Here is an 18,345-nt window from a genome sequence, read left to right as displayed (position 1 = left end):
GGAAAGGGGAAAAAAATCTGGAGAGATTTACATGGCACTAAAATTGCTTTGCTTTTTCACATGACTGGCTAGGATGTGCTGTGGATCATGGCACCACTTTAGGCTCCACAGAGGCGATGAGTAAAGCTGGGGTGGAAGTGTTGCGAGGGGTTGATCTACCCACAGCTCCAAGTTCGTTTTCTCACGATGCCATGAACCCGAACCGTTCCCACCCACCAGCTCATCCTGGCTGCTCCCTCCTGTCCCCTTCCCGACTGGCGAAACAGCCATCCGTGGGGCCACCTTGTGAGCTGGCTGAGGCATCTGATCTTCCCAGAAAATAACCTGGCACAAATGGAAAAATTTTTTTTGGCTGCATCGGCTCTGCGATCCACTTCACGGTGTTGTGGCAACACATCCAAGGGGGGTTGGAGGCCGGAACGAGCAGCAGGGCGTGGGAATATTTTAGTTTGATATTGCCATCAAAGGTAGGAGCCTGCCCTTAAATGTCACTGAAATTTAGAGAAAGTGAGCACCGCTTTTCTTACAGGGTCACTGTGAGAAACAGTGTAAACTTCTTTCAGAAATCGGGTTAAAACAACCGTGACTTCCAACTCAAACACACCAGCATCGAAAATGTAGTATCTGCAAGGCCCACGGGAAAGGGGTGCGGCGGGTGTCTTTTGGTGGCAGCTGGGATGTTGTAGGCAGCACTGAAGCAAAAGTTTTCAAATAGGCTTCAAAAAATAAGTAATTTGTCTGTTTTTCTCCCATGTTCTGACTCATTAGGGATCACGTTTTCTACCTAAACAAGAATCCTTTTTAAAATGTAATCAAAATGACTCCAGAAGTTAGGGCTTTAAGCAAAATAGAAATGTATTGAGACTGACACTAGAAGTGTGGGAGTTGATAACTCCAACACATTTACTTGTAACTACTGTCAGGATTTTGAAATTCAGTTGAGTCGAGAGGTTTCATGAGGCAGCTAGTTTAGAAACATTTGAAGTTGGGTAGTTGTGCCTCAGCCCTAATTGCAAGCGGAAAGAAAAGCATGTTTAAAACAACAATCTCCTCTTTTCTCTGGGTCCCAGTGAGCAAAAGGGAGGCTTTAAAGAAGACTTTGTTGCAGAATTTCCACTCCCAGCACTGAAGGATTATAGCCTCACTTTTTTTTTCTTTTTTTTCTTTCCACTATGAGAGAAAGGCAAGTTCACTGTAAGTTGAAAAGCAAATAACCAGGCTAGGAATTTCTATGTACAAAGCAGATGGGTGCACATGGCCCTTTTGGGATACTTGGGCAGGTCTCCTTAACCACAGCTTGTTTTGCGCTGCGTATCACTCCACGCAGGCCATTGTTGCCACGCACCTGTCTGTAATTTTGGAGGTTCATCTACCTCCAGCAAACTATATTTAAAAACTCAGTGCTGATTAGAGGAAAAAAAAAGTTCGGGGAAGGGATTTCCTAGTTCACAAATAAGAATGTGCAGTGGAGCACTCACTAAGTAAACAGAAAACATGGGCAGCTGAGAGAAATCAATTTAGCTGAACAAACAATGTTCCATGTAATGAACTACTAATTATCCTTTTATGCCATGTCAGTCTGAGTGATTACAGAGCTGTGCAGTTTAATTTGACGTTTGAGCATTGCCTTGCTCCATTAGCCTCATATAAAGCTACGACACGTTGAGAGGAATTAAAAAAAAATGGTGGCGGGTTGGGGGGGAAGGGGGCTGTATTTATCCAGAACGAAGTAGGCACCTGTAGCAGTCATGGGGAAAAGAGCTTCTTCATTTTTTCTTCTTTTGGCTTTTAAAATTCTTGATTGTGGTGAAAGGGGCAGCACTCGGGAGACATGAAGGAGCATGTCTGATGCTCATAGAAAACTCCTTCAGCATGTTGATAATGTCCCAGATCTTTAGAGCCTGCATTAAATATCATCAAAGGCTAGAATAAATAAAATGCGTAGATCAGGCACATACAGATCAAGGAGAACGCAGATAGTAAACAATACAGCGTGGGAGCAAATATCTTTTCCTGGGTACTTTCTTTTTACTGGCGATTTGCACACAGTAGGTAAATCAAATCCCTAGGTGCTTGGGAAATCTCATGGTTAATCTAGGACCGAAGGACATGTATTATAAATACTGCTTTATTATCATACTGTTTGTCCAACTACCTGTACTGATAACAGGATTAGAGGGAATTAACATATGGAGAAAGCTGAAGACAGTTTGTTGGGGTATATGTTATGGCTATTAACTCTAGGAGTACCAGTGCAATACCTATAGTCTGATATAGAGCTACATATTTTGGACTAGGTTTTTGTTTCACAAAAGGTAATTCAAGCCCAACATCACTGAAGTTCTAGGGGAAATTTCCATGGGAAATGTGCAGATGCAGGGAGGACCATACCCCACGTCTAGGTAACGCACCAACATGTGAAACAGTGTCATGAGGGATAAGTATGACCCAAGTGTCCAATGATAATACTTATGGGGTTGCACTCATTTAAGCACAAATTGAAAACCAAATGTTTAAAAACCATTTAGTGTAACTACCTGACATTTCTGATATGCACACCACTGAAATATGTGCCATGACACCCTCCAGGCTCACTCTTCTCACAGTGTGAACATAGATGAGAACTCCCAAGTTGCGATAATATTTAAAGAAATGCCTTTTCAAAATATCTGTTTAAATTTTATTTTAAATCTCAAAGAGAATGAGTAACAACTTGAATGGAAAAAGAAAGAAGAATAAGGAAAGTAAAAAGCCTCCCCAAAACTGGGAAACTCAAAGATCCAGTCAACTATTTTGGCTCAGACGTAACTCATACGAGGCCAGATCTTTGGCAGGGGCAAGCTGATTTCAATGAAGAATCCCTCTCTTGTCAGCTAAGGAAGGGGCCTGAACATGCGTGCCGAGGACGCGGTGGCCCCTCTCTTGCACTTGCTGTTGACACACAGCCTGCTTGTCTTGGCCGTCCTCTAAGCTGTCCTCAAGGCCTCCATCCTGTCCCCCTTTCTTTCTTTTTTTTTTTTTTAGGTCTGTTGAGAAATATCACTTTGACAACCCTAGAGACTGGGGGCTTTTCATCTGCCACAGAAGTCCCGCAGAAGTGGAAATTTTCCTGACGCTGCATTGCTAAAAGGCTGCAGCCCCGACGCCATTCAGTGCGGGCGCATGCTGGTGTTTGGACTCCTGTCTGCTGCCCGTGCCACGGCCCTCAGCCTGCTTGTTTGGGCTTTTTACATAGGGCTCAGCCACCTACCAGGTGATACCAGTTTTGTTTTGGGTTTTGGTTTTGGTGATTATCCCATGGGGCTGGATTGAAGCTGAGTTGAATTTCGGCTCCACTGCAAGGCATGACCAAGCTGCAGGCTCTTACCCCAGGGCTGAACTGGCCTCTCTGTTCCTTCCTAATGTGTGTTAGACACATTGGGGCCTTTCTCCGCTGTGCATTTGTAACTCCCATTGACACTAATGGGTGTGACATGTGTCTATCCAGCGGAGAATAGACCGCATTGACTACGGCGGTTCCCCGGCCTTGAGCGATGCTCGTCACTTGATTAAGCCAAACTAATGAGGCACGACTGGGGCCAATGGGAATGTGTGGGACTCAGGCCTCGCAAAAGCTGGTGGAAACCTGCAGCTTTTACTGAGGGCTGAGTTTTGTTTTGCCAGGCAAAGACGCAGGATGTCACAGGATGGGGTGCACAGTAATGGGTGCTGTCATGGAAATGAACAGTGCGGAGAGGGTTCACCATCGCTGATGACAGCAGCCCGAATTGCCCTCTTCTAGTGATAATTACGTGTGAGAGTGTCTTGTGTGCTCAGCAGGGTGTAAGGCGAGGTTTGGTCTTGGCTCTTGCTCAGTGTCTTTCTACACTGGATCCTGAATTTGGCCCCGTGGCATACATACAGGTGTATTTTTGCTCTTTAGCAGGCAGCCCACAGGTGGCTAAGGCAGGCAGCATCCTTTTCGCCAACATTAAACAGCATCAGTTTGGGAAATGGGAAAGGTGGGAAAAAGCAGAGACCCTGCAGTGAGTGTTTCTTGCAGGTTGCCCACTCTGCAAGAAGAAGAGCCGACGGAGGCACGGCTTCTCCACTGTGTGCTCGCCCTCCAGTGCATTGCTGGCCACCGCCTCTGAGTACAGAGCACCTGCTGTACTCGGGAGGAGCTGGAGGAGTCTGCAGGGCTGGAGCCTCTTTTGCTGTGCCCAGGCCCAAATCATCCAATCTGGGCCAGATACAAGAACACAAACTTAAGGTACGTGCTTGGGATCTCAGTCAAAGTCTGAGCATGACTGTGCTTGCAGAGAAACAGGTTGGGAGGAAAATCAGGATTTAGGAAGAGGCTGATGCCTAACAAACTGAGAGCGTGGACATGGCCTCTTTGAACAAGCGTGTACCCCGTACGCACACGAGATGCTGCTTGCTGAACTGAGGCCAGGAACCCTGGCCTTCCTGCAAAACACAGCATCATCCAGAACCACTGTGTTAACACGAGGGCACAATGTAGTAGTCCAGGGCCAGACTACAAAGGCAGATAGGTCAGATGTAGATATTGAGAGAAAACAGCACTAAAAAAACCTAAGTTATATTTTAAGACTTGCTCTTTTGGAGAGCCTAGTTGAGAAGTTGCCTGTACTTTCCCCTGTACTTTAGCTGCTGGTACATTCCAGGTCAGAGGAGGTTTGTATTTTTGTCATATTGCAATACTTGCCTTTATGTAAGTGCTGCTAAGAATAAAATAAGCAGTGGGAGAAAAACATCAGTTTGATGTCTAAATTTGGAAAACTTGATGAATAAATCTATTAACTTCGTTGTGGGGAGAGAAAAGAATAGCAACCCTTTGTTTAAAGAAAAGATAAAATAAATATAAAATAAGAGCTGATTGTCCCCTCTGGTTTTCTGAGGTGGGCTTTTTAATGTTCTCTTGTCCCATTCAGAGGATAAATATTAATTGACTCTGATTTGAGGGGCTCTGGCTTGAGAAGATATGGTCAGTTGGATCTGAGAGGCTTTGTCATGATTACCAAACGCTTTCACCATTTGCGAAGGGAGAGAGCAAAGGGGGAAGGAGGGTTCGTCCGCTTGAGTAGGTGTCCTCCCAGAAAGCAGGCTCCTGCCAGGAGTTGGGCACCACCTCTGTCCTCGCTGGCACAGTCACGGTGGGCAGCCCCCTGTCCTAGGACACTAATTAATCAGCAGGGAGGCTGTGACGGGAAACAGCACGGGGTTCTCGAGGTTTGGCAGAGAGACTGCAAGCTTAAAAATGCCCCAAGCATCTCCAGTCTCCTCCCATCCCTGCATCCTAGGCTGTGTGGGACTGTGTGCTCTGGTCAAACTCCATGGCGATCAGAGTATACATGAGAGTCTTCCGGCTGTCCACTGCTAACTGCACCTTGCAAGGCAGGTGCCTCCTTCTGCCTGCCCCAAAGTTTAGCAGAAGGTAGTAAAGTCCTCATCACAGACCGCAACATTTTATGGCAAGCACCGTCTTCCTTTGCCCAGCATCTCTCTGGCAGCTGCGCCCACCACTTTTCTTAGCATATCCAGAACAGGTCACTTTTACCTTTATTGGTAAATTATACCTTTATTGGTAAATTAGAGATCATTTATTAAGCAGTTGAGGTTGAAAGCAAGAGGTTAGAAATGAAAAAATTTGTTAGTCAGATACTAGACTAATATAGTCCTGGTCTATCTTAAAAGGTGGATAACTTCCTAGTCGTCTCATCTGTTTTTCTCTTGAAGTTTCTCTTTTTGTTCCAGCTGTTAGAGCTGCAAGTTCAGCATTCAAGTTCTGCAGAAATGCTGCCTTCAACCTATTCCTTCTTTCCTGTCATCCTAATTCTCCCCTCTAAATCTTCTTGGAGTAAGAAGCTGGCATATGAATGTGAATGTCCTGTTCAGTTCTTCTTCCCAAGTGGCAGCTTTGGGTGCTTAATAATCATTTCCCTCTCCTGTTTCGTACTAAATTGGCTGGGCATGGAGGAGAGACAGTGCATAAACTAAGCAAATACTGTTTATGTTCTTCCTGTAGCTGCTCTTTGGACACCTACGGGTCATTAATTCCTTTGTTCCCAGCCAACCTGCCAGCTGGCGGCTCTCCTGCGCAGTTTGAGCCGTTCCCTTCGTGTGGGCTGCTGACCCGTTCCCACTGAGCCACGCTACAGGACGTCTTCGGGAGGGATCAGGCCTCTTGGGATGTTACTAGCCTTCTGCTGAGACTAGAAGTGATATAGTCATAATACAGAGAACCAAGAGCTCTGTCTCTTTTCCCACCCTACCCTCCGCATATTGCCAGTGTTAAATGAAAGAGTAATATTATTGCTTTGGTGGGGGCATCGGGCCATGCTAGCAGGTGGGTGCCACTGTTGAAGAAAGGCTAAGAGCTTTGCTATGACTATAGATCCATCACACAAAAGCCCAAAGGTGTTACTGCATCCTCCAAGAAACAGCCTCTGATGATGGAAAGAAAATCAGCGTCATCTCATGACACTGCTGTTCACTGTAGGTTGTGAATTTAAAAGAAGGCAGGCTGAGGAACGGAGCATGGAAATCCCTGCTGATCAGGAGCAAGACTATTTTTCTCCTATAAGAACATTTGCTTAGCTTTTTGATTTCCAATGTTTCCAGTTGCCATATCAACCCGAGAAATTTGCCTAGCAATTGACAGCATATTTTTCAACAGAAGATTTAAAAATTTAGTTGCATCAGCTCCAGCATCTGATTGCTGGGATTTCACTTTATCTTCTTTTATTTTACTCCTAGTATTTGCTTTCCAAGCCATGTTAGCAGATGACCAAGGATCCCCACCCTCCCTTTGGCCAGGTGCATCTCAGGTTAAGCAGTCCATGTGTAGAACTTAGGTGCCAGGTCAAAATGCAGCAGACATCAGTCGCAGGGATAAAGCCTGCAGGACACATCCTTCTCGGGTGGCAGGCTGGGAAAGGCCACAAGCATCGACAGAAACAGTCTGGCTTAAGCTAAGTGGCAATTTCAGCTTTTATGTTGCTCTGAAGGGCAGGTGCAGGAGGCACAGTGGAGGGCAGGGAGGTTGCTCCTGGCTTTGCCGTTGGACAGTGTGTTGGTTTTTTTTGGAGCCTGCATCTGCCCCCGTCTCCCTCCCAGCACCATCGGGGTGGGGAGGGAGCCTGCAGCCATTCCCAATGGTAGTCCAGGACCTCCATGTCCCCCCTTCCCTCCATCCATGTACCTCCATGTCCCCCCTTCCCTCCATCCATGTCCTCTCTCCAGCCCACCCCTGGCCATTCATGGGTCACTGGTGTAAATGAGGACTGAATCTGCCCCAGTGCAGATGAATCTGTGGGGACTTTTCTGTGGTGAATATATTGTTTGGTTTGTTGTGGGTTTGTGGTGGGTTTTTTTTCTTTAAAAGGAATAAGAATGGAAAACAAGAAAGTCAAAAAGCCTTGAATCTTTACCTTTTTAAAGCGGAGACACCGCCACAGCAGGACATAATGGCTTGCTGTGGTGGTGGTTTGCCTGAGAGCCTGGAGATTTATGTAATGAGAAACACAATTCCTGCAAAGAACATTGTTAAATCTTTTCAAAATTTCAGCTATAAGCCATTTTATTGCTAATAATATGGTTAGATTCTCCTTTTGAAGAACCTGGGAATGTTTGACAAGAGGGGAAAATGGAGAGGACTTGAGGCACCATAATCTGTATTTTCCATTTACCTTGCTTGAAGCTTGAACAACACATGTGCCACAAATGATTTGTTTATTCCAAAGCGCCCCCAAGGAGTCCAGTCTCCATTCTCAGGCATATAATGGCTATTCAAATGAAAGCTTTAATAGATTGTTGCAGATCTGATATCAATGCAGCGAGAGAAAGAGATATGCAAATATGCAAAATTAAACAAACTAGCTCCTGCCCTTTGCCTTTGGAGGTGCAGTCTCAAATCTAGATGGTGTCACCAATGCAATGAGTTTGTTAGACTCAGCTCTCTGGAGAACTAGTTCCTTTTTTTTCTTTTTTTCCCACTTTGCCTCACAAAGCTGTTGCCTTGTTTGAAATATTTTCTGTCTGTAGCTCTCATGAGCAAGGAGAGCACCAACCGGGGCTGAAATCTATGATGTGTTCTGATTTGAGACTGAGGAACATTGGTAGGAGAAGCTCCTGCTGTGCTGGTTTGCTCTATGTCTTCTTAAACCAAGGCCCTTAACCTCAATGCCTTCCCCCGGGCATTTCCCCATACGGTAGAAACAATTTTGGAAGAGTGATATAGTCAAAAGTTTGCAGAGTAGAGCTGTAGTTCAATTTGGGGCTACAGTCTAAACAAAATGTGGTTCTGTCCACACTGCAAGACAAATTAGGGACTTCGCTGGTTCTTAACACAGCCCCTGTTCCTCTCTCTCTTCCTGTAATGCGTGTGGGAGCTGGGCCCAAAAAATACTTCAAAAATGTAAAAATAACATGTCATCCACCTAACCATTGAAACTGTGCCAGCAGCTACTGTGTGCATTGAACAGCAGGGAAAAATAATAATTTTACATCAAAAACACCATAAAAGTTTTCAGTGTCTTCTAGGCTCTTGTAAAACTGCTATTATCTTGTCCGACCCCCAAGGCTTTTCACGCAATTATCAATTATGCTGTGTGGATTTCAAAAAAGGCAGTGTCTGAAACACGGGCCATGTGACGGATCACACAAACAGCAGCGGTAGCATGGCCATGCCTGGTCAGCAGGAGGTCCACATGCACCTCGGCTCTGACGCAGGCTCCCGGTTCAGGGGCAGAAATCCTCAGAGCATCCCTGTACCTCTGTTGCCCTCCGATCTTCTGTGCTCTGATCACAAGAGCTTTGAAGCAAGGCTTGCCTCTTGCTCCATCATTACTGCTGATCAACCAAATGTTCCCAGCAATGATGGGTGGGATATATATCTAATATATCTCCAGATATCTGCAAACATCTAGAAAACGCCTGAGCTACAGTATGAGCAATTTGAAATGAAGAGAGAGCCCAATGCTCAGCAGGAAGCATGAGTAGGACCTTGCTTCAGTTGGGGTATGTGGACAGTCTTCTGAATGTAATAGGGACTAGAGTATGCTGGAAGTAGTGTGGGAAGGTGGGTTTGCATCTCAGAGACTTGATGCTCTGCTTCATTAACATTAGCCAAGGCTGGGCACCTTAGGGTTTGGGGGGTGGAGGATCTGATGAGGGCAGATGAGGAAAAGGGCTTCAGAAAATAAACTCTCAACTTTAATTTAGAACCAAGGAGGGAAATGCCCAATAGCCCAAATGATAGGGAAAAGAAGATCTTCCCATACAAGTGTGAACAGTATTATACAGAAATGTTCCTCAGAACTGTATTTTGTGAGAGCCAAATCCCATATTTGAATGTGGCTAGGCAGTTGGTTTCTACTTGGAATTAAAGGCGATCTCTGAAAACCATGGCCATGTTTAAACACGAACTGGGCTGTAAGCTTCTTATGGGCTGTGGTTACCAAAAAAAAGGCTGACTCACAGTGGGAGAGGGTTGGGTTGGAACGTTCCCATGCAATCCTCCCCGCTTTCCGGAGGTGCCCAGCCTGTTGCTAGAGATCCTGGACACCCAGCGTTCCCACATACTTCCCTTGACACTTGCAGGTCATTACTATTTCTGAAAGACCAACTGAAGGGCTTCAGATGAGAGGTGTTTCTTTTGGCCTGTCAGTAGCACAAATGAGAAGAAAGAAAATGGACTTCTCCAAAGTTTTTCCAAAATGCATGCCCAATTCAAACAGATTCGTCCAGTTTCCTTGCAAGTGTGAGTTCCAGATCACAGCTAAGTCTAGCACAGACTGCCCTAATACCATCACCAACCGCATCATTTCTGCATCGAGCCCTTGCTAAGCAGTATACAGAAGCAAATTTGTATAGGAATTTTCCAATTAAGCATTTTTCTAATTCAAAAATATTAATTAAGAACTGATACATCTTGTGGGAAGCTCTTAGTTTTGGCATATCTCATTTTCAGTTTAAAACATTTTGATTTGGTCAGCATTTTATAATGAAAGATACCCTTTTCCAAATAGAAACACATGATTCTATAGCAAAAATATATTAAGGAAAAAATAATATTTAAGCATGAAATAATGCCAACATGTTTCATTAAGATCCAAGCAGCATTTAACCAGTTTTTGTTTCTTTCAGACTACCAGTTTTCAGAAATTGAGATTGCCATTTCTGGTCCTATTTAAGACTGGGGAGAAAATGTGAAATTCTGAAATCTTTGCGACACTGGAGAACAGTTTTCCACCAAGCTCTCCTCAGATGAGATTGCAGAAATTCTTCTGTTTTCTCCTTCCTCCCTGGCTCTGTTACCATGCAATTCTGTTCACGCTCTTCTCCAAGACAAAATCTGAGCCAGGCTGAGATTTGCGCTGATGGTGAGTGCCTGCCTTTCTTTTTTTTTCTTTCTTTAAATAAAACAATTTCCTAAGGCATTGAAATGGGGCTGATAAAAAGCAGCTTTTAAAATTCATTTTAGTAAATAGTTTGAAACCAGACCATAAAGTCTCATAACTGTAGGTTTGTCCTTAATTGTACCTCACTGACAGCCCATTTTCTTTCTCCCCTGCAACCAGTCTCCTTTTTCTTTAAGAGCAAAACATATTGTACGCTACTTTTGAAAGATTTGTGCGGTTTCGCACAATTTGAACAAGATCTGTAGGTAAACAGTGTCACCTAGTGGATAAACGGCACCAATTTTCCCAAACTGTGAAAGAAGTTTGGCCGTGTGGTTTTTTCCATTTTGTCCTAGAAAAATATTATTTCAAATTGGAAAGAGCCCTGCACTGAGAAATGGGATTATTTCCAAATCGCTGCAGAACTAAAGATGCATAATGCGGTGGCCAGCGCTGAGCTGGAATATGTAAGTCATGTGCACGGGCATGGATCCAGTCACATCAGCGGATACAAAAGGGGAGAACCGATTCTCCAGCTCAGTGTCTGAATAGCAAAAGGTTAAAGCAGCACAACGTGAAATACTTATTTCCTGGCTGTGTAAAGGTGTACCGGGCTCCACATCACCTCCTGCACCATCAGCTGCCACTCTGCAGGCACAGAAAACAAGAGAATGTCAGTAGGTGCCTTTGCCATGTGATCAGCTGAGGCTCCTGAGCAGTAAAAGTCAAAAAAAAAAAAAAAAACCGCAAAGTACTTAGGGTGAGAGATTTGGCAGAGAGCATTTGAATGCTGGAGAATGAGTATAAGCTTCATGGAAAAATCTTTCATCCTGAGAGGGATGATGACTTTGGGGATGTGGTGGAAGGTACCTATGAGAAAAGCTGCCTAGAGAGGGCAGGAGATATGATAAGGCTTGAAGAGCCTTCTGAGTTGGAAGTAACAGGTTGGAAATTCAGGGTATGATAGCCTCAATCAAGGGTAAAATGCTCCAGAAGGAAGGATATGCTCCTGAAAACTAAACTGAGACTGGATGTCCTGAAGACCACTTGTAGTACTTAGGTTTCTGCTTTCTAACTAACTTGCTGTCAGGATCCCTTGGAGTCAAGCTGAATTTCAACCAAAGCAGGAGGAAGAAATGAATATAAACAGAATTGAGTCAAGAATTATGTGGAGAAGAGTTCTTCAGGCTTTTAAAGACTCTTTGGGGAAAAAAAAAAAAAGTAGAATTCAAGCAACAAAGGTGAGAACTCAGGTAACTCGGTTTCTAAACAAAACAAATACAGACATTCAGCTGACTTTGTGCATGGTGGGTGGGAAAGTGGAGGTTTTGTGATCCCTTTTCACTAACCCTCTTCTTCCTCCTCCTCTAAGGCCAACATTGCAGTTTGTGAGCAGATCCTGGGAGCAGGGTTGGACATTTCAACTCTATAGTTACGATTGCATTTGTTTTTTCTGAAAATTCCTCTAATATTCCTACTCCTTTCCTCACACCTTAATGTAGCTGCTTCCCCTACAGCTCCTCTTGACGGGGCAGCGAGGGCACAGCACCGAGGGGCAGGGGAGACAGCGAGGACCCTGTCAGTGGGAGCAGGGTGCTCATCCTGCCTCATACGTTTGGGCTGCTGTTATCACCCAGTGCAGGCAGATATGGTCCCTTGGCTGCTGCTGGATGATGGGATCATAAGATAATTCAGGTGGGAAAGGATTTGGGGAGGTTTCCAGTCCAACCTCCTGCTCAAAGCAGCAGTTTTTCCTTATATCTAGTCAGAACCACTCTTCTCCCAGTTTATATCTGTTGTCTCTTATCCATGACCACTATGTGCATGTCTACCATGCACCCCTGGGCTGGTTTCTCTTGCTGAAGTCCATGGGTTTGCTGTCTCGGTCAACTACTCTGCCTATAATTAAAGCAAGCCCTACCAAGGGCTCTGTCATTGGTTACATGGCCCTGACAAAGGTAAAACCATGATTTTGCTGGTTTCATTCTTGACTTGTGTAAGAGTGGTTGGGATCAGAATGGGGGCCTGAACATTTCCTATGGAAAATTCTTCCCAGCATGCTGGATCTAATTGGAATTGTGCAGTAGAGCATGGAGGCTTCAGTCATGGTCCTACTGTGCTCTGCAAAACCAAGCCCTGGTATGCTTCCTCTTTAGGGATTTGACAGGAGATACAGGGGCAGGAGCACAAGCCATCGAGATCTTGGAGACACATTGAAAAAGAACCTGAAGGAGAGCAAAAGCATGGTTCCAGAAGTGGCTCTTCCCTGTCCGAGAGGCAGCAGGCGGGAAAATGTGAAAGCGCCTGTCTGAAAGCTCAATTGTTGGCCTGCAGGATAGTATCAGCTTCTTCTTAACATAAAGACCAGTCATGAAGAAGAGGGAGAGGTAGTGAAGAAGAGAAAGATGAAAAGGGATATGACCTGCCTGACCTGCAGGCCCTGTATCTTAGGCCTCCAGCGTGCTGGCTGAGGGAGCACTCTCAGACTGAACATTTAGACCCAGGTCTTACATTGACATGGATTTGGTCAAAGCAATAAGCCAGAGCATTTTGAAGAATGTATGAAGGAATGTTAAAATTGTAGTCAACATGATAAATATCTAATTTTCACAGTTCAGGAAACCTGAACTCTAGCACTTAATTACCTTCCAAATAAAAGGAAAATACTGATTGATTTTTATGGCAGGTTGTTCTGCTAAGTTTGTGTTTGGCCTCTGTTTTCTTCATTTTTGTCATGTATCAAATGGATGATCTGTCATTCTTCTCTAAAAGGGTAAAAGTGATTATCGTGAAAAGCCCAGGGAGCTCTGAATACAGGCAAGCTAAAATATGCTGCAAGTTGGGACACTTTCTCACCTGAGTATATGCTCTGTTTCCAAAACAAACACTGGCATAACTGTATTTGCTCTGTTTGGTGCAATCTTCCTTCAAACTATTTCATTTTTCTTTTTTGTACTAGTCGTCTTGGACCAGTTCCCACTAATCAAATCAGTGGAAGGCACCATCTTCTACTGGTCCTCACCGTGGGCATCGGCTGGCATGGGCTTAGTCACATCACTTTGATTACTCTGTGCCTCAGTTTACTCCTCCATCGATGTAAGTTCTACACTGACTTTCCACAGCGCTTTTATTCTTGGGATCTCAGAGCTCTTTTCTTAGCTATCCTCTCTCAGATAGTCAAATCATTACTAAATCGGACACTTTTCATTTTTCCGTTCTCAAAAAGAAGGTGATAGTAATTCCTTTGCTCATTAAAGTGTACATGGGGAGGAATCCTATTGAGTTCAGTGATACTATGAGATGTAAAAGCAGCATGTGAGATCAGAATCTTCCCACGTGAGTTACAAGTGCAAAAACCAGTGAGCAAAAAAGCCTGAATGGATCAAGGATCCCACTCCTGGGAACAACGAAAGGAAGAAATAGAAGTAGCACCTGGAAAATGTTGCTCTCATCAAGAAAGGCCTCCTCCCCTGTAAATATCTGCTAGCTCTAATATTAAACAAATAGAAATTCACCTATTCTGTGGAATCCTCTTTTGCTTCTTTTTGGAAACTCTCGTAGTAAAGCCTGGGCTTTGTTTTTAACAATAATTTTAAAAAGAAACTCTTGTTCCACCAGGAAATCATAATTTCTTCAGCCAAGAACATCTAGTCTGAAGTCTAAAGAGGGCTGGCATATCTCCGTAACGGTGTGTAATGACAGCCCAAACATCTTAACCTTCCCAGCCTTGACCCATCCCTGCTATCGCAAACCCGTTGGGTGCTCTTGCTTGGCCTCCTGGCTGCGCGTGGCCCCGTATCCATGTGCTCTAATGGCACCACGCCGAGCCCAGGGTGGGCTGCCAGGTCCCCCGGGGACGCAGGTACTGCATAAAGAGGGTTTTTGCCAGGCAGCCTGCCTCAAGCTGAGAGTGCTGTTGCCTGCGTACGAAATTCCCTTCCCTCTGCAATAGCAGCACACACACGAGTGCTCCTAAGCCCCGTTTGGACCTCTTTATACACACATACGCCAAATGGCGGGAGAAGAAGACTGCAGCCAGCAGAGGATATAAAAATATAACCACATTAACATCCATCCCTCAGGCTGTGTGGGCAAATGAAGATCCAGGGCAAGCAGGAGCTGAGGAAATGGGCTGGTCATGAAACATCGTGTGTGCGTGTGAGTGTGTGCATGCACAAACATACCAGCTGGTTTGGAAACTTCCCATTCCTGTTCTCTTTTAATGTGAAATCAGGCTTCAGAGTTAACAAAAGTATTGCCTGGAATGGTCTTTTTTTATTTATAAAAGAATATTTCTAGACAACACATTCTGTTTCTCAGTTGCAAAGAAAAGTTAGAAAATCTTGACTTGGTTTGCTTTTAAGCATGCCCTTGCTTTAAAAGGTTAAACTCTCCCACTTTGTTGATTTGCTGTTTTCAGTATCCATTGGCTGTCTCCAGTAGTTCTGAACTGACATTCTGAGGAAAAATAAGCCTTTTCTAACCAGCTCTATGAATGTGGTCCACGGAGGACATCATGGTCTATGATACAGTGGGAAGGCAAAGCCACAACACAATATATCAGCTTTAAGAAGAAGGGGTGGAGGGAAAGGATGTACGTGTGTACCCTCTGCCTGAATATTAAAAATGCAGCAGCTAGTGCTGTAGTAAGGGAGGCCATCTTTTATCCATTTAAATGATCAGCACACAAGAAAAGCGAAACACAAGGCTTACAGGCTGCCTACATCCCATCCTTCAAGGTGGCCTCATCTGCTAAGTAGTCACATTCCTGAGTACTGGGGAAATTTGAGGAGCTAATCGTTTCCTCTGACTCAAAAGCAAAACAGCAAAGCAAAAACAAAACAAAAAGCACCCACCGTGTTCCTGAAGCTCCCTGTTTAAATCTGCTTCTCAGTGCATAGGATTTGTTTATATTATAAACTATTTCTCAGGGTGATTCAGCTTAGGGCATCGGGTAGTGTGAAGCTTGAGGATTTCAACAAATTTGAAGGGAAACCGGGAAGAACTATGAAAGACTCTGCATTTCCACAGCTTCCCTCCCAGCTGCCCATTCAGGTTTTCCAGGAGTGCTATGAAATAAGCTGTTTATCTCCATCACCAGTTCTCATCCGGTTCTGGAGGAGGTTGTCCCTTTCCGTGAGAAAATATCTGGGAGCTGGCTCTGACCCAAGGGCCATTCAGTGGCATCTCCAAAATGTTAGGCCGTTTTCATACAAAACAGCCATGTGAAAACCCACCACTGCTGCTGGCTTTACTGGTTTAAGGCTGATGGCTGTAGGTTCTAATTTGCCCTTGTGTTCCTTGGGGTGGGCTACCAGGGTAGGATGTTAATGAGGCAACAAGGAGGAGGTGGCACCACTTCTGTATGTGTAGGACTTCAGTCTCCAGTGGTTTCATTCCAGCACCTTTCCCCACAGTAAATGCAGCGGAGATTCTTGTTCATGTTCTAAAAGCAGCATTAAATGGGATGTTTTAAGCTGAGAATATTTTCCCAGCTCCTGGAAAGGGTTAGACACACAGCCCTGAGGTGGGCCAAGTGTGTGTGATTGCCATCAAACTAAGCAGCCGTGTTCAGCTTGTCTTGGATTTCTTTATATGACAGGGAATGATTCATAAAAGGAAATGCTGAGGCCACACAGGTTGTCAAGACTCTAGTCTAACCAGGTGTAACAACTGAGGTCTTGCAGGCGAACTGCAGTTCAGGCAAAAAATAACAGATCATGGGTCAAATCCATTCCTGATGCAACTCCACCATCTTCAGTAAGAGTTACCCCTGTGTGAATCTGGCCCCATGTTCCTCACTCATAAAATAAAGCAGGATCCCTCCTGCAGCAGAATCAATTGGAAAAGGGAGAAGGAAAAAATGCTTCTTTCTAAGCCACATTAAAAATAATCACTTTTTTGTTGCACAATGGGGCAGAGAAAACCAGTCCTACCAGCACCAGAGTACAATTTCCTCTGCATGTCACAGGGGGGAAAAATTGGCATAAACAAGAGGTCTCTTTCATCTCTGCTCAGTTCTAAACGATACAGGGAAGACAGGAAAGCACATCTAGATATCTATATAGATATATAGATATAGATACACATAGATATAGATATACAGATACAGATATAGATATCTGTATCTATGTAGATATAGATATAGATATATATAGATAGATTAATATCTATATAGATATCTAGATGTGCTTTCCCCCTTCCCTGTATCTATATCTATAATCTATATCTAGATATATGTCTATAGATAACTATATATCTATATAGTTAGATATATTTGTGCTTCCTACGTTGATTATGTCACCAGTGTGAGATCTGGAGGTATTTAGGAGGAATTTTGCACAAACACAGAGTGATTTAGAAATAACGATTATATTCCTTCTGTTGATTAGACCTGTTGTTTAAAAATAGTAAAATATATCTGTTTTAAATGCCTGCTAGAGTTTTCACTGCTGCGTTGTGTTTTCCATCTCAGCTTTTTCTTCCCATTTGGCAGGTCTGCTGTGTACGTGAGCTCTACGGGAATGCAGAAAAGCCACCTGAGGGAGAAAATTGCTAATCACTAAAAATTACTAATCATTCTTTCACACTAAACAAATCCCACTGAGAGGTTTTTAGTTACACAAAGGTGGATTTTTTTTTTCTTTCCCCTTTTCCCTCTTTCCTCCAGCTAATGATACAGAGGTGCAAAATGCAGGATATCACATCCTACTATGCATTAGCTGCGGCATTTTCACGTGATAAGATCTAGGTCTGAGTCCAAAATAAAAGCACAATCGCCTGAAAATCTTCTAATGCCTGCCACTAGCACTTCGGAATCAAAATGGCAGGAAAAGCAATTCAGACAGTCATAGAATAATCTTTCTGAGGTTATCTGTATTCCAGCAGCGGTGAGGTCCCCTTGCTGAGACTGTGGCCCCTGTGCACTTGTCGCCTAAAAGAGTTTACAACCTAAACAGATGAGGCAGAAGGTTGGAAGAAAAAGATACAATTTGATCTGCAATTCTTACAGCTAGGAAACACTAGGAGTAAGTGCTTTTCTCAAGGTCATTTAGGACCTCTCTAGAGGAACTAGAGGCTAGACCCACTTCTCCTGAGTCCCGGAGTCCTAACCGGAGGAGCCTGCTGCCTCCCAGCACCACTTCCTTGCTCTTAAAAAGAGCTTCACTGACACATCCCAGGAATGCGGACCTGTTCTTCTTCCCATTATACTTCAACAAATCCATTCACACCTAAAACTGCTCATTTGTCTTGGCTAACGATGCTCAGAACCTTTCACTGGCTGAAGTTCCTCTTGCATCGGCGTAAGACAGCGGGCGGCAGGCGCGGAGCTCCGGTGCTGGTGTACGGCTCCCCTGCGCACGGGCACCCCGCTCGGGCAGCCCTGTGCCGCGGCCTCCCTCCTGCGCTGTGCCCGGCCGGGTGCGCTATACTGCAACAGCGGGCAGAGCAACGCGCCTTCCTGGGCTAGCCACGGGGTAACCGTCTGGCACTGCAGGGCAAGGGATTCACCATAAAGGAAAACAATCAGTGGCAGCCCTGCCTGTATTTAATTATGCCATTAATGTATATTTTTAAAAAAATAAAAATCAAGCTGTATACCCTTGCTCACTTTATTCCACTTCGGGCCTCAGAACACAGCTAAGCACCTTCTGCTGACGAGAAGGCAGCATATTTTGTTATTCCTTCAGCCTCTTTGGAAAACACTTCAAGCCTTGGATTTCCCAGCCCATACGGGGCAGCCAGGGTTTCAGCCGCTATGCCGAAACCCTGCAGGTGCCATCTCCCAGTGCTGCGGCATTCCTGTGTCTCGCTTGAACAGGTAGAAAATGAAGGTGACAATATTACCTTGTTTTCAGTCCATCATAAATTATTTTATTGTGACATGGTTATGGATGCTCCATCACTGAAGAGGGCCTGTTTAATTTATGTTGACACATTG

At 44.4% G+C, this 18,345-nt stretch overlaps 1 long non-coding RNA gene across 1 annotated transcript; it reads left to right on the top strand.

Moving 5' to 3' along the window:
- The first annotated feature begins 11,156 nt into the window (after nt 1-11,156).
- LOC142085597 (uncharacterized) lies at nt 11,157-18,003 on the top strand. The gene is made up of 3 exons (XR_012674769.1): nt 11,157-11,644; nt 13,363-13,499; nt 16,900-18,003. It is a non-coding gene; the product is annotated as an uncharacterized LOC142085597 (long non-coding RNA).
- The last annotated feature ends 342 nt before the right edge of the window (nt 18,004-18,345 follow it).

This window comes from Calonectris borealis, chromosome 9, assembly GCF_964195595.1.
Source record: "Calonectris borealis chromosome 9, bCalBor7.hap1.2, whole genome shotgun sequence".
NCBI lineage: Eukaryota > Metazoa > Chordata > Aves > Procellariiformes > Procellariidae > Calonectris > Calonectris borealis.
This window is presented reverse-complemented; position numbering and strand designations above follow the sequence as displayed.